Source organism: Narcine bancroftii, chromosome 4 (genome assembly GCF_036971445.1).
Source record: "Narcine bancroftii isolate sNarBan1 chromosome 4, sNarBan1.hap1, whole genome shotgun sequence".
In the NCBI taxonomy this organism is placed as follows: Eukaryota; Metazoa; Chordata; class Chondrichthyes; order Torpediniformes; family Narcinidae; genus Narcine; species Narcine bancroftii.
This window is the reverse complement of record NC_091472.1, coordinates 256495379-256511633: the sequence shown is the minus strand read 5'-3', so window position 1 is coordinate 256511633 and position 16255 is coordinate 256495379. Positions and strand designations below refer to the sequence as shown.

Here is a 16255-nt window from a genome sequence, read left to right as displayed (position 1 = left end):
TTGGACCCCGTGGGTCTGCACCAGCGGCAACTCTAGCAGCCCCACCATTTTACATGCCCTGAACTTGATTAGTCGGCAGTGATGCCTGCTCTCAGGCATCTGTCAGTCCCTGGAAAGTACAAGATGAACATGTCCAGGATCATTTTTACCCTGGGTCTGGACATGGATGATCAGTTTTCCATTTTGGGATAATTTTGACTAGTCATAGAGAAGAGGTTGGTCACTTTCCCTGTCAATCAAATTTAGTTACCAAACAGTCTGAGGTGATAAGAATCCATAAGCATTCTCACCTCATGTTTTTCCAAAGGAATTTCCCTGCCTTTTTATGCTTCAAGATGCAGGTTTCCAAGAGTGAATGATGACGTCGTCCATTTCCACCACTCCAGAGACTCACCGGCCATTTCTTGGTGTTAGATCTGCCTGTGTATCAGATGCAGGTTCCATGTCAGAGTTACATAAAATTATGTCATTCTCTGTGGAAACCTTCCAATGGGTATTGCTGTGGGATCTTACAACGTTAACTTGGGAGAGAAACACGGAAGTCTGCTGACGCTGTGCTTGGAGTAAAAGCACACAGAAATGCTGCAGGAACTTAGCCGGTCTCACAGCAGCCATAGGAATTAAAGATATACCACTGACTTCTTGGGCCTGATCCCTTCTTCAAGGTACAATAAAACCCCTGGTATCTGGCACCTACAGGATTTGGTAGATGCTGGATAAGTGAGTTTTCTGGTTGCTTACGATGCCTACCTAATACACCAGCATCAAGTTTAAGACACAAAAGACAATGCAAAATGTGAAGTAATTTGGAATGATCTATATTGTTGTCCTTAGATATGTAAAGTTCACTTTAATCAGGTAATTCCCGTGACTCACAAAATTTAAATTTAAATTCGAACCCCAGTTGCAGACTCTGTAACATCATTGTGCTAACCACTCACTGCTGTACTAAACCTAAACATAATTAACGCCCATCTCCCAAGTTTACAGATAAAGTCTTATTAATGTACTTAATAATATACTAATCAATATAAAGACTCTTACTATGCAGCAATAAGGAGACACTTTAAGATAGTCACCCCAACGGTGAGCAATATCAACCAGATCTTCATTTTGAGCTACGCAGTTGCTGTTTCACTGCACTTTATTCAAACAACTCCTTCGAGCAAAGCACGGCCAAGGCACTTCGCTGGTTGAATATTAGCTCCCATCATCACCAAAGATTTATGTGTTGTTTCAGAGATCTTTTACAATTTTAAATTTGTATTTACTTTATTATTTATTCTTATTTTTTTATTACTTTTTAAATTTATTCTCGATTTTTTTTGCTGATTGCTTGAAGTTGTCAGTTGCTTGAATTCCAGATAACAGGGGTTTATCTTAACAAGGATAACCTGGGAGTACCTGCTGTGGGAGAACGAGTGAACAGGTCTGGGACTACACTGAGTTATATCACTTTTCTTCTTTTGGACTCTCCCTCAGGATTCCTGAGTACCCTCTTCCTTTCTGCTGCTCTCACTTGGTGAATAGTCCACCCCATAATTTGCTGACCACCAAAATCACTAACATCCCAGTTCCGAAAACATGTTGATGAAGGCCTGCATCACCTTTACCCCAACAGGGCATTGTTGACCAAACAGCCAATCACCATCTTCCCATGATCTATAGGGGAGTTAAGGGGATTGGTCAGGCTATCAAAGATGAGATCAGCAATGGCAGAACAGACTGTAAAGCCTTCTCCTGCTTTAATTCATGTCATTATGTTCTTAAATATCCTGATCACAAGATCACAAGATCACATAATCAACCCATTGAGACTCTTCTGCCATTCTGTCATGAGATGATCCATCCTCCCACTTACCCCCACTCCTTGGCCTTCTCCACATAACCCTTGATGCCCTGACTAATCAAATTCCTGTCAATCTCTCCCTTAAATATACCCAGCATCCTCGCTTCCACAGTCGCTCATGGCAACAAGTTCCATAGACTCATGAAGCACTGGGTAAAGAAATTTTTCCACATATCTGTTTTAAATTGATGCCCTTTTATCCTGAAGTTGTGCCCTCTTGTCCTACAATCCTCTACCATGGGAAACAACCTTACCACATCTACTCTGTGCAGGGCTTTCAGCATTCAAAATCTTTCAAATAGGTCCCTACTCATCCTTCTGTTCTCCAACGAGTACAGTCCAAAAGCTGACAAACATTCCTCATATGCTAACCCTCATGCGATGTGTGAAAGGTATTATGTGTGAGACTTCTCCACAGTCCCTCTGCAATTTGGAAAAGCATGCAGGTTGAGGAACATTTTACTATTGCTTCATGCACTCCCAATCTGTCAAACCTGAGAGCATCAGTAATGATTGATCAAGGAATGTCAACATTACTTTGCAGGAGGAAGATTCATTCTGTCTAATTTTCAGAACCTGAATCAAAATTTGTCGTCATGAACAAGTCATGAAATTTGTTGTTTTGTGGCAGCCTCACAGGGCAACTGAGGTAACACAGGCTGGTGTTCCATATCAGCTCCTGTCTGAGTGGTAACATGGATCCATTCCAGTGTGCCTATCCTAGCAACACGTCTATGGCAGATGCCATCTCACAATGGCTCTACACAAAAGCCTGGAACAGCTGGAAAGCAAAGGTGCATTGATCAGGATGATCTTTATTAACACAGATCACCAGTTAATGACATCATCATCTCAAAACTGATCAGCAAATTCCAAGACCTGGGACTCAACTGTGTAATTGGATCATGGATTTCCTCTCCCCTAGACTACAATCAGTGAAGATTGGTAAGAACATCTCCTCCACAATCTCCATTAGTATCGGAGCACCACAGGCCTGTGTTTTTAGCTCTACTCACATTACACCCCTACTGTGATGGAATATTTGGAGATGTTTTTAGGAGATAAATTGAGAAAAGTAGAGTAGGTTACATACACAAACTTTAAAACAGATCTTATATGAAATACTGAAAAATTCATATGCAGTGACTTTACAGAAACTATGGAGAATGCTATGGAGATTTCACAAGTGGCTGTCTCCTAATACCTCTTCACACAAAGGTCATTGAGAGGTTCTTGTTTACCTAAAACAACAGATGAACCAAAAGATTAACTCCTATTGTTTGTTGGAGAAGGTCAGGGGTTTTGCAAGTGAGAGAGAAAAGGACACATGTTTCCTGGCAGTGAGTGTCTCAGAGAGAGAGAGAGAGAGAGAGAGAGACAGGAGGGAGTCTTTGACTTTGGGTGAAACGGAAAGCTGTAACAAGCCAGGGGAAGCTTGTTAGAACTGAAACAGAAGCTCCAGAGTGGTGGATGGCTGGAAGTCCTATCTATCTGATGTTTCTCTTGGAATAAGTGGAACAGAAAGGAACTCTGTTATAGCCTGAAAGAAAGAGGTGATGGGGCAAGTTTCATCAGTAAGACATTGAGATGTCTAATAATGGTACCTCAGTTGTAGAAATCCTGGAACCACATCTCTCTCTGCAAACCTACAAGAACCTTCCTGAGTGGTAAATATTTACCTTTCGAGCACCAGTATAAGAGTTACCTGCAACCAGTGAACTTGGAAGAATGAGAAGTGAGATTGAACTGTGAACCAAAGAACTTTTCTAAACTTACTCACACATTACATACACATGCGCTTAGAATTAGAAGGGGGTTAAGTTGGGTTAGTTAAGTTAATAGTGATAAGTTAAAGTTTGATTCTGTTTTCATGTTTAAAGATAATTAAAAACATCTTTTGTTTAAATAACTATTTGTTGTGGTGAATATCTATTGCTGCTGGGATCTGGGGTCCTTTGGGCTCATAACACTACAAATGGGTGGCTCGGTATGACAATAAAACCATCTACAAATTTTCTGACAATACCATGGGTTGTATAAAAAAAAAGTCAATGAGTCAGTATACTGGAGGGAGATTGAAATTGGCTGAATGGTGCACCAACAACAACCTTGCATTCAATGTCACCACAACTAAGGAGCTGATTGTTGACTTTGGGAAGGGAAAACCAGAGGTACACAATCCAGTGATCATTGAGGGTTCAGAGGTGGAGTGGGTGACCAAATTTGTTGTTGTGACCCCAGACACTAATGACATCTTGAAGAAAGCACGTCAGTGTCTCTACTTCCTCAGAAGTTTGGGGAGGTTTGGTATGACATTGAAAACCCTAGCAAATTTCTTCAGTGGTGGAAAGTGTGCTGACCGGCTGCATCACAGTCTGGACTGGGGTCACCAATACCCCTTGGGGTCACCAATACCCCTGTAGTGTAAAGCTCTCCAAAAAGTAGTGCACACAGGCAAAACCCTTCCCACATCTAAGGACCGGTGCCATTGGAGAGCAACAGAAATCATTAAGGATCCACACCACCCAGCACACATTCTGCACTCATTGCTACCATCAGGAAAGAGGTTCAGGTGCCACAAGACTCAAACCACCAGATTCAGGAAAGCTACTACCCCTCCACCATCAGACTCCTCAACAACAAACTTAATCAGAGACTCACTTAAGGACTCTTACTTTTGCACTTTAATGATTTTTTTAAAATTCTCTTTATATTGCACAGTCATTTTGCTTACATTTCATCTAAAGTTCTTTATTTGTTTAGATGTGTATATTGTGCCTTTTCTTTGCTCTACCAATAACTGGTAATACTGCCTCAACTACAGGAAAAAGAATCTCGGGGACATATGTGATGTCATGTGTGTACTCTGACAATAGATCTGAAATTTGAAATCTGATAGATACATAACCAAGATTTCATGCCTCAGACCTTCTTCAAGGTCTGAGCACAAAGCAGGCAGGTGTCTGAAATCAAATGGTTGGGGGTAGGGGTAGGAGGGATAAGGATAGGAGCGCAGGCCCTCAGGAAAGCGGATGGCCTTCAATCCTGAAGTTATCCCTCTTGTCCAAGACTCTCTTACCATGGGAAACAACTTTTCGACATATATTCTATCCATGTCCTGCAACATTCAAAATCATTCAATGATTATCCTCATTCTTCTAAATTCCAATGAGTACAGGCCAAGAGCCATCAAACACTTATGTGGCAAGAAACATGAACGATTTCCTTTCCCGCATCGGACTTGTCAGCCACAAACGAGCCTGCAGCTGACGTGGACTTTTTACCCCCTCCATAAATCTTCGTCCGCGAAGCCAAGCCAAAGAAGAATTCCAATACATGCTTGCTCACTTCTTAACTCATTCACTTTCACATTAATTCTCTCTCTTTCATTTATTTTCTTTTATAAATCAAAAGAAACTCTGAAGTCACCAAATCTTATGCTATATTTTTAAATTCACACGGCATTCACACAGTTTACCTCATTCAGAGACAAAATGTGATGCAATATTAAGGTTTAAATGAACAAGACATCTTGAAACACATTCACACACACTTCAAGGACACTTCTAAACATTTAAGCTTCAAAGCGAAGGAATTCTCAAAATTATTCATCATGCAAACATGAACATTTAAACATCGGAAGATAAGAAGTCAAGCAATCGAAGCAGTGATAAGCCATTTGGTCTTTTCATTAGCGACATGGTTGGCATAGCAGTTAGCACAACACTGTGACAGAGCCAGTGATCAGATCTGGGGTTCGAATCATGTGTTGTCTGTAAGGAGTTTGTAATCGAAAAATTTTAAAATAAACCACCATTGGCTCCTTTAACAGATTGTTTAAAGCCTGTACATGACCATTGGCAGTTGGACTGGGTGGTAGAACTTTGTGAAGGAGAGCCCCATCTCCTCTCCTTGCTCTTGTGGCGACCCACAATTGTGGAGATCGGGCCGGCACATCACGCAGCAGCAGACGCGGACAGAAATCACTAAAGCGACTCCCGGGACAAAGAACCGGTGGGGGTAAAAGCTGGAGCAGTACAAGACCAGGAGCCCTAAAATGGCACTGGCCAAGCTGCCCAGCTAACAGATTAATAACAGGAAAAAGAAGGGTATACACATGCTAGAATGTTTCCGCCCGCTATTGTTATTCATGCGGATGATGTCAGCCAATCAAACAAACGGCAGGAACTCCATTTGTTTGTATAAAAGGAGCCTTTCCCGCCTCAATAAATCTTAGAGCTTAACCTCCCACACTGCAAGTGCGTGTGTTTCTTTGTAGCAACAGGCTACACTCTCTGCGGGTTCACAACAGTGGCAGCACTGCCATTACAGCAGCTCCAGCATTTTTGAGTCCGCGTTACCATTATATAATTCCGTCGTATGCACACCAAGGAACTTTGTATTCTATCAACTTTCTGGCAACTCGTTCTTGATATTCACCATCCTCTGTGTGAAAAACATCACCTCAGATCTCCTTGAAATTTCTCCCCTCTCACTTTAAGCCTCTGCTTTTTTTTATTCTAGATTCCTCTGAGCTTGGGAAAAAAAGATTTGCCTATCCAAGCCATGTCCCTCATAATTTTATAAACCTCGATAAAATCTTCATTCAACGTGTTACATTACAGTGTGAATAAACCCATCCTATCTTTGGAGCACAGAAGAATGAGAGGACACTTAATGGAGGTCGACAAGATTATGACAGCCAGTACCTTTTCCCCGGGGCAGGATTGGTAAGCAGTAGAGGACATCTGTACAAAATTAAGGGAGGGAAGTTTAGGGGAGACATCAAGAGTAAGTTTTTTTACACAACGTTGTGGCTGAAACATTAGAGACATTTAAGAGATATTTAGACAGGTGTATGGATGGAATAAAAATAGAGGGTTATGGGGTTGGGAGGGTTTAGTACGTTTTTTTAGGGAATATATGGATCAGCTCAATATCAAGGATCAAAGGGCCTGTACTGTGCTGTAGTGTTCTATGTCCATTTTCTATCCAATGTTTCCTTACAGCAGGGGTCTCAAGCTTGCGGCCCGCGGGCCAACTGCGGCCCTCGGGACGATAGTTTGTGGCCCTGCCTTAATATGAAAGTTAAATGTTAGTGCGGCCTGCGAGTTTGATAGGATTGGCACTTTTCAGTGTTGTGTGCAGAGCTGAACGAACCTACCGATCACGGTGGGGTATATTGCTCTCGGGGGCGGGACATCAGCTAGGCTTATTGCGAATATAAGCATATTTGTGTGCATTTTCTATTTGTCATTATATGCACGTGGCACATGCGGAATTTCCGCGGCCGCTCCCGCTTCACGCGCTTCGGCGTCCAGTCTGAACCCGGAAGTTGTTGCTCAGCGGGACAGAAAAAGAAGCAGAAAAGACGCATCGGCTAAACACTGAAACTTCAACGCAACAGTGACATCATTTGAATCTGAATAATAATAATTACATCTCTCCAGTCAGCAACTATATGTGGTTTCGTCAGTCTTCTATATCTGCTGTATTATTATTATTTTCATTTTATTTATTTATTACTGATTGATTTTATTTTTTTTCTTATGAATTGTTAATTTATTTATTTTTTCATCTTATTTTGTGTTAAAAATAAAAATAAAGACATTTGATAACATTGGAATGTTTTTGTAAGAGCTTTTCTTGTGGAAAACCTGATGCGGCCCAGCCTCACCCAGACTCTACCTCCAGCGGCCCCCGGGTAAATTGAGTTTGAGTCCCCTGCCTTACACCCTTTCATTCCAGGGAACATCCTGGTGAATCTCTTCTGCACTCTCTCCATTTTTGGTTGGGATTGTCCTCCGACTCCTTGTGGTACGTCGCTAATATCTTCGGCTCTCATTCTTCCATCAGACCTGTGTTTCCCAAATCTAACCCTGACATGATCCTCTTTGAGCTGTAGGAAATCAGAGCACTTGGTGGAGATTGTTTCCACACAATTAGACGAGAGCTGAAAGCATGCTAAGTAGGCCAAGTAAAGTTCTAATAAGAAGTTTTATTTTGCATTGCTCGCTGTACTCAAGGATAGGCTGACTTGCCTTGATAGCACACAAAGCACATAGCACAGAGGGTGGCATGGTTAACATAGGGTGGCATGATTAGCATAGGCTGGCACGCTTAGCATAGGGGTGGCACTGTTAGCGCAATGCTGTTACAGCGCCAGCGATCTGGACCTGGGTTTGAATCCCCTGCTGTCTGTAAGGAGTTTGTATGTTCTCCCTGTAATTACATGCATTTCTTCCAGGAGCTCTGGTTTCTTTCCACCCTTCAAATCGTACTGGGGTATGAAGGTCAATTGGGTGTAATTGGGCACCACAGGCTTGTAGGTCAAAATGGCCTGTTACTGTGTTGCATGTCTAAATGTTTTTAAATTTTAAAAAAATCAAGCTCTTTACGTGTTTCAGTACTCATAACAATGGACAACTTAATTCAATACAATTAATTTAAAAAAAAAATGTGACTAGGGCAGAAGGTTAGTGTAGTTGTTAGTGTAACACTGTTACAGCACCAGCAAGAGGGGTTTGAATTCCACGCTGTCTGTAATGAGTTTATATGTTCTCCCCGTGTCTGCATGGAATTTCTCTGGGTGCTCCCATTTCCTTCCACCCTTAAAAATGAACAAGGGTTGTACATTCATTGAGTGTAATTGGGCGGCACAGGCTCGTGGGCCGAAAGTGCCTATTACAATGCGGTACGTTTATATTTAAACTGCCATACTGTCCAGTAGGTGGCAGTGCTTAGCCAGAGGTGCAGAGAGGTCTGGAGCACTCTTTGGTTGAACAAATGGTACCCTGAGAGCTCATTGTTCCTTAACATCACAGGAGTCACTTGTATGAAAGGAGAGGGGATGGGGTGGGGTCTCAGGAAAAGAACAAGAGAAAACATCACATTAAATAAAATAAAGTCCAAATCTACATCATTGAGGGTGGATAATTCACAAGACTCCTCCTTCTGACTGGAATTGGTTGGATCCCAGAGATTAGACCTGCTCTGAATGACAGTGAAGATGCTCCTGCAGGGTCACAATGGATTTCTGCAGAGAAGCTTTAGCACAGCATTTATAATTTGTATCTATCACAACCACGGGTACTGTCTGCGTGGAGTTTGCATGTTCTCCCTGGGTTTCGGGCTGGAAGTCCAGTTTCTTCCACATCCCAAAGACATGCAGGTGGGGAGGTTAATTGGTCACTGTAAATCGTGGTTGAATCTGTGAAGATGGGGGTGGTCAATGGGAAAATAAAATGGGATTAATGTAGGATTTGTGCAAATACATGCTTGGAAGAGTAAAGATTCAATGGGCTAAGGGCAAGTTCCCTGTTATTAAATGCTGTGTATGCTGTGTAGCGGGTGGGGGGGGGGAGGGGGGAAGGAAGAAAGAGAGAGAGAGAGAGAGAGAGGGAGAGAGAGAAGTTTGGAATGATTATCCAAATATGTGCTATTGCTGATGAGGTTAAAATGCAGTCCAATTCTATACTGGGACATCAATGTTTCTGAATTGGAGATAGTAGAAAGCTTTAGGTTCTGAGGCATAAGTAACTTCAACAATCTGTCCTAGTCCAAGCACATCAACGTAATGGGCAAGAAAGTGCCTCTATCTCCTTGTAAGCCTGAGCAAATTCAGCATGTTCCCTGAATTCCTCAATGACTCTTGCAGATGCACTATTGAAAGTATCCAGTCAGGATGAATCATTGGGTGGTGCGGGGACTGCTCCACCTAATAGCGCAAGAAACTGAAGAGACAAGTGGAGGCAGCCCGAGCCATCACATAAACCCTCTAACCCTCTAAACTTCCCATTACCCTGGAAAAACAGCCCACATATTCATTTCACCCCAGCCACACACTCTTCTCCTTCCTTCCCTCGGGAAGGAGATTCATGAATGTGAGACCACACACCATCAGAATCAAGGAGAGTTTCTTTGCCACTATTATCAGACTCATGAATGAACCTCACATTAGTAATTTTATGTTTCCCTTTCTCTGAGCTATTCCTTTCTCTCTCCTTCACTCACTTTTGGCCCTTTTATAGTGAAAATTAGTGATTTGTAAAGACAGGTTTCCTCTGCCTTTAAGACCCTCTACTTACCTACATAAAAGATCCAAAGGTAGATTGGCAGGTCTAACACAATCCAGGTTCCCTCCACTTCTTGCATAAAAGGATTGCCACTGAAAGTGGCTCCAAATAGGAAGGTAAAATGATTGACTTTGCACTGACAGCCTTGTCGCTCCACTGTGCTGTCACAGAGTGGCCGGTGGAGCTGTCAGGCTGTGATCACTCACTCCTCCATATTCCTTACTCTGCCCCGCTCCCTCATGCTGCCCCGTTCCCTCAGGCTGCTCCTTCATGCTGCCAGATACCTCGCCACACCCCTGTCCTGCTTACTCACACCACCCGGTCCCACACCCCGCCCATTTCCTCACACTGTCCTGCTCCTGATGGGGCTGTCAGGCAGCGGGGTGACAAGGCTGTTGGGCGGTGGGCCTGTTGCAAGGTGCCTACTGATCTGCTGCACACCCTGCCCCCTCTTCCCCAGGGAAGTGGGTGCACAGCTCTGGGCTACATAAAAGGACTGCACAATCTGACTTTTCAGTCCTCAACATCCTTTTTTTTAAATGTGAGCAGGTAACAGCATAAAAACCTTTTCTCTCTCTCTCTCTCCGTCCTTTTTAAAATTTACTATATGAATTTACTTGCTGAATAGCATTTAAAACAAACCTCAGTACACACAACAACAAATTTGAACTTTAGTTATTGTAAAATGACATGAAACCTGAATACTGAGAGAGCTCTGTTTGTAATTGAGACTCTCATTGATAGATAAGGCAATATATAATTTTTACGCTCAATTGATGATAATCTTGATAAATTAGGTCATCGGTTCAACATCCATTCAGACTGAAGATCCTGTGAGAGACTGAGGAAATGTACAAAACCCATTAGTCTCCCAATGAATTTTAAAATCTCCTTATAGACAGCACTGGATTTTAACCCAGGCCGCTGTCACTGTAGAAGGATTGCACTAACTGCCACGTTAACCATGCTACCCTAACCATGATATTACACTGCATTTTGTGTGTGTGTGTGTGTGTGTGTGTGTGTGTGTGTGTGTGTGTGTGTGTGTGTGTGTGTGTGTGTGTGGAGAGAGAGAGAGAAAGACTGTTCTGGATTATTCCTTTCAATTATATGTCTGCAACAAGATTGAATAAGGAGCTCTTCACGACTTCACTAGATTAGACCAAGGTTGTGCATGGAACTACAAATGAAAATCATAAGACCATAAGAAAAAAGGGCAGAAGTGGGCCATTCAGCCCATCATGTCTGCTCTGCCATTCCATCATGAGCTGATTCATTCTCCTACTCAGCCCTGCTAACTTTGCCACATCTACTCAATATTTGAAATGAGGTCCCCACTCATTCTTCTGCACTCCAAGGAGTACAGTCCAAGAGCCATCAAACATCCCTCCTATGCTAATCCTTTAATTCATTATGTTGAATCTTCTCCGAAGCCTCTCCAATGCCAGCACCTCCTTTCTTAAATAAGGTGTCCAAAACTGTACCTTTTATTCCAAGTGAGGCCTCTCCAGTGCTTTATAAAACCTCAATACCACATCCCTGCTCTCATATCCTATTCCTCTAGACATGAATGCCAACATTGCATTTGTCTTCTTCACCACTGACACAACCTGAAGGTTAACATTTAGGGAATCCTGCAAGAGGATTCCCAAGTCCATTTGCATATCCGAATTTTGAATTTTCTCCCCATCCAAATAATTGTCTGCCCTTTTATTCCTTCTCCTAAGGAGCATGACCATACATTTTCCAATAATGCATTTAATTTGTCCCTTCTCTGCCTATTCTCCTAATCTATCCAAGGTTCTCTGTAGCCTTTCCATTCCCTCATCACTATCTACTCCTCCACCTATGTTTGGATCATCTGCAAAAACTTTTACTCCTTACAATGATCATCCACTCTTGCTCAACATCTGAATGTGACAAGACTATTATGGGAAATTGGCTGCTCACATGAAATCATAGACATGGAGTTACATTTTATGGGAAGGTTCAGTTTGGCGCCATCTTTTGTGAGGTTATTTTCAAAGTGAAAGAACATGACAAAGTGGCGAAGAGGATTTTAAAAATTCCAAACTCTGGACGACAGGATCTGCAGGAATTGGAGTAAAAAGGACGTAGGAGGGAAGCTTTGGTGAAAAAAAGAATGATGACAGCAAGGCTTGGTATCAGGAATAAAAATGAAAGAAGCTCAAAAAGTGAGGAAAGAGAGGAAGTGAGTGAGGGAGAGAGAAAGAGAAAGTGAGAGAGAAACAGTAAAGTGAGGGAGAAAAAGTGAAAAAGGGAGCCAAATGCCCAGCAAGTGGCAAAGACTGTCGAGGGCCAGGACAACCAGGGGCCAGACACAAAGAGAGGGGCCGAACAGCTGAGGACAGGATGCTCATAGAGGGGCCAGGCAACCAGGACTGCCAGGACAGCTGGGCCAGGATGCCCAGTAAGGGGCCGAACAGCCGTGGGCCAGATACCCAGGGGGAGTCTGGACAGCCGGAGCCAGAGGCCGGACACCCAGGACCAGACAACCAAAGCCAGACACTGCCAGCCCAGAGGATGGTGTGGAAAAGTGATGCACTAGCCAGCGAGTCAGTCACCTGTTTCAAATCAGCACTTTCCCAACTTCAGAATATCTGGGAAGAGATTGGAATTCCAGAGGATCAAAGACTGCAAAGAACAGAAGTTTTTAAAAGGCATGTTGAGGGCCTTTTGGATATGATGATTGCAGAGGAATAAAATTTAAGGCAGGGGCTGAAAAAGAGCATTGCTGTGTGCCAGAAAGAGCTCCATGCAGTGTGTCAGGAACTCGGTTTGGATGCTTGTCTACTAGAGGAAGATTGCACAATGCTGCAGGTGGAACATTGAAGACACGTTGGGAGGTCCTTTTGAAGGAGAGGAAAGAGAGGATGACAAAATTAAAGTGCCTTAAGGAGGAAGATGAAGAGCTTTGTGATACATTGGGTACAACAGGCTACTCCATTGATTATGATGCTGTCCCCAGTGTTGAACAGCTTGATCCATTTCGTCCCACATTGCTTCACTTAATGAAGGAAAGGAAAGCAGAAGGGCGGAGTTTGTAGAAAACAAGAGAAAAATCATTTGTGCATGGATGAACTCGATCAACTGCCCGACACTAGCTTTGATTGAGATTTTGTGTGTGTGAGGGTGAGGATATATTCTGGCTGTCCAATGAGAATACATAGGCCTGAAAAATTACTTCAACTGCTTGAGATGAAGAGGGCTCAGGAGGAAGCAGAGTGCTCAGAGCTGAGAAATTAATAATAAACCTGTGGGACTGGTTGAAGATTCTTGATAAAAAAAAAATGAAGGTATCAAAACCGTTCAGCTGAAGTCTTCTGAAATTAATCATGGACATGAAGAAAAAGAATCTCAAAGAATTTAATGTCTTCAGGGCACTTCAGACAGATGAGATTAACTTTAAAATCTTCAAGGAAATGAACAAAGAAATAGGAAAACTCATGATAAAGATAGGGAAAAAAGAGGGAACATGAGTGAAGGAAGTGGCACTGAGATGAAAAAGATAAGGCTCGTAGAGAGCAGGAAAGGCAGAAACAGCAAGAACCAGAAGAAAAGAAAAGTGGGGGAACACTGTATTGCAGTCATTGTGCTGGTTGGCCCGCACCCCTGATACTGTGAATCCTCCCCCTCCAGGATCCCTAATAAAGGCAGTATGCTCCAATCCCCCACCCTAAATACCGCCTTGGAATCGGGCCAACAGCATATAAGATATGACTCTAAGTTTATAGTGATTAAAGCCTATTAATCTCGACTTCTGGCCTGTTGGATCTAATTGATAGTGCTACAAAGGGGAAACATTTGAAAAACTTGGATAACAGGGAATCTGAGCAAGAGTCACTGGAGGAAGGAGAGCTTCAAGAACACAAGATGGAGATAACTATTCACAAATCATAACACAGATGAGAAGGATCGATAGAGGATCGAGGTGAGGAGGATGATTCTTTGGCAACTAAACCTCCTTAACAAACCTCCAAAAAAATTTGAAAAGTCATACTTTGGTTTGGTGTTCTTCATCCCTGAGAAGATCCAAGAGGGAAAGTCACCCTCCTGTGCATTTAAATGACTGTCTGGTGACTTAAAGACTTCATTCAGTACATCGCAAAGACTGTAGGCAGTGACTTAAAGACTTTGTATGTTTCCAGTTAACACATTTTAAGTTAGGTAGTGTGGATTCTATAGTTAGCATGACTTCAGCTGAACGGCTTTGATACCTTTGTTTTTTTTAATCAAGAGTCTTCAACCAGTCCCACAGGTTTATTATTTGCCTTCTCACTGTAGTGTTAACATAGTTAAATTTAACTTTATACTTATTTACTAGTAAGCGCAAAGCATTTTCTTGAGGGAGAAGAGTGTTATGGGAACGTGCATGCGCGTGTGATGTCATATACATAGAGTTACATTGTATGAGGAGGTTCAGTTTGATGCCAGCTTGGCATGAATAAAGATACTTTCAGCTTCTCTTGAGTGAGATTATTTACAATTTACAATTTTAAAAAGACAAACTTCAGCCATGGGCTACTTGGTGGAAAATACCATTCCTTAAAACCATAAGATGTAGGAGCAGAATTAGATCCGTAGTTTGAATCATGGTTGTTGAATGTTTTCTCTCTCAATCACATTCTCTTGCCTTCTACCCCGAAACCCCTTGACTCACTTACTAAACAGAATCAGAATTTATTGTCATGAACAAGTCATGAAATTCGGTGTTTTGCAGCAGCCTCATCACAGGGCAAACATTTATCAAGAACCCATCAACCTCTGTTTGAAATATACCCAAAGACACAGGCTTCCACAGCTGTTTATGACAAAGAATTCCACAGATTCTCCTCCTCCTCTCTGTTCTAAGGGGACATCCTTTTATTCTGAGGCTGGACCCTCTAGACCTAAACTCTTCCATTGCTGAAAACACCTCCACGTCCATTCTATTCCAATATTTGGTAAGTTTCAATGAGATCCCCTCCCACCCCTCATCTTTCTAAACTCCAGTGAGTTCAGGCCCAGAGCCATCAAACGTTAATCCTCTCATCCCTGGGGTCACTCTTATAAGCAGCATTTCAAGTCAAAGCCCAGCACCAGGGTTGAGATTGGAGAAAGGACCAGTATGTGATTGGTGAACCAAAGTGGGGTGAAGGACGATGGAGAAAGGTGAAGGGGGTAGAGGTGCCAATGGAGATGGATACAAGAGGGTGCTAGGTGGAAGCAGACAGCTAAAAAAAAAGGCAGATGGAACCAGTGGGGGGAAGGGTAAAGGTGGAGATACCTGCTGGAGAGTGGTACAAACCACTCTGTGCAAAACACTTCAAGTACAACCCGATGAAACAGTGTTCTCTGGTCCTTGGGGCAAAACACACAGACACTCAACCAGTCATAACAGACTTACAGACAAACAATACATAAGCAGGACAAGTATTCATATATACAGTACAAATAAATAAATATTGTTTTATGACTATGAGAGTCTATGATAATTAGTGTGACCAGTTCCCGTGGTCGGTCAGCATTCTCACTGCCCTTGAAAAGCAGCTCATTTTCAGCTTGGTGGTGCTGGACCAACTGAAAGATGCTGGGGGGGGGTGGGGGGATCAAATAGGTTTCATTAATTTTCATGTCCTCTTCAGACAACAATCCTGGTGAATGATGTTCAAGGTGGGGAGGGAGACTCCAGTGATCCTCACTAGTCACACTTATTGACCTCCGATCCATTTCTCTGCAACAACAGTACTACACAGTGATGCAACCGGCCAGGGTGCTCTCAATAGAGTTCGATAGAAGGTTGGCATGATGGTGGCCGGTATCTTTGCCCGCTTCCGTCTTCTCAGGAAATGCAGTCACTATTGCACCTTCCTGACAAGTGAGGAGATGTATGTCCATAATAGGCCACTAGTTAAGTAAACTCCAAGGAACTTGCCTCACACATCTCCTTTAAACTTTCCCCCTCCTCACCTTGACATTTTTACACTGAGAATAAAATCCCATCTGTCACCCTCTCGGGAGGGTTATGCATGTGAGGTGAGTTTGTTGTGGAGTAGGATTACATAGAGCAGCACAATTTTATGGGCCAAAGGGCCTGTACTGCGCAGTAAAGTTTCTGTCTTATCTATGCCATTCTGAATTTTATAAATTTCAGTAAAACCCAAAAAGTCTGCAGACACTGTGTTTGAAGCAAAATCACAGTGCTGGAGAATCTCAGCAGCTCAAACAGTGCCCTTTATATAATAAAGATAAAAATACATAATCAATGTTTTGGGCTTGAGCTCTTCACCAAAGTACAACCAAAATGTAGGCAGGTGCCTGAAACATTGGT

The 16255-nt window shown here is 42.6% G+C and overlaps 1 pseudogene; it reads left to right on the top strand.

The window, feature by feature from the left end:
* The first annotated feature begins 12297 nt into the window (after positions 1-12297).
* LOC138760249 (protein regulator of cytokinesis 1-like) lies at positions 12298-15629 on the top strand (annotated as a pseudogene).
* Positions 15630-16255: the final 626 nt, after the last annotated feature.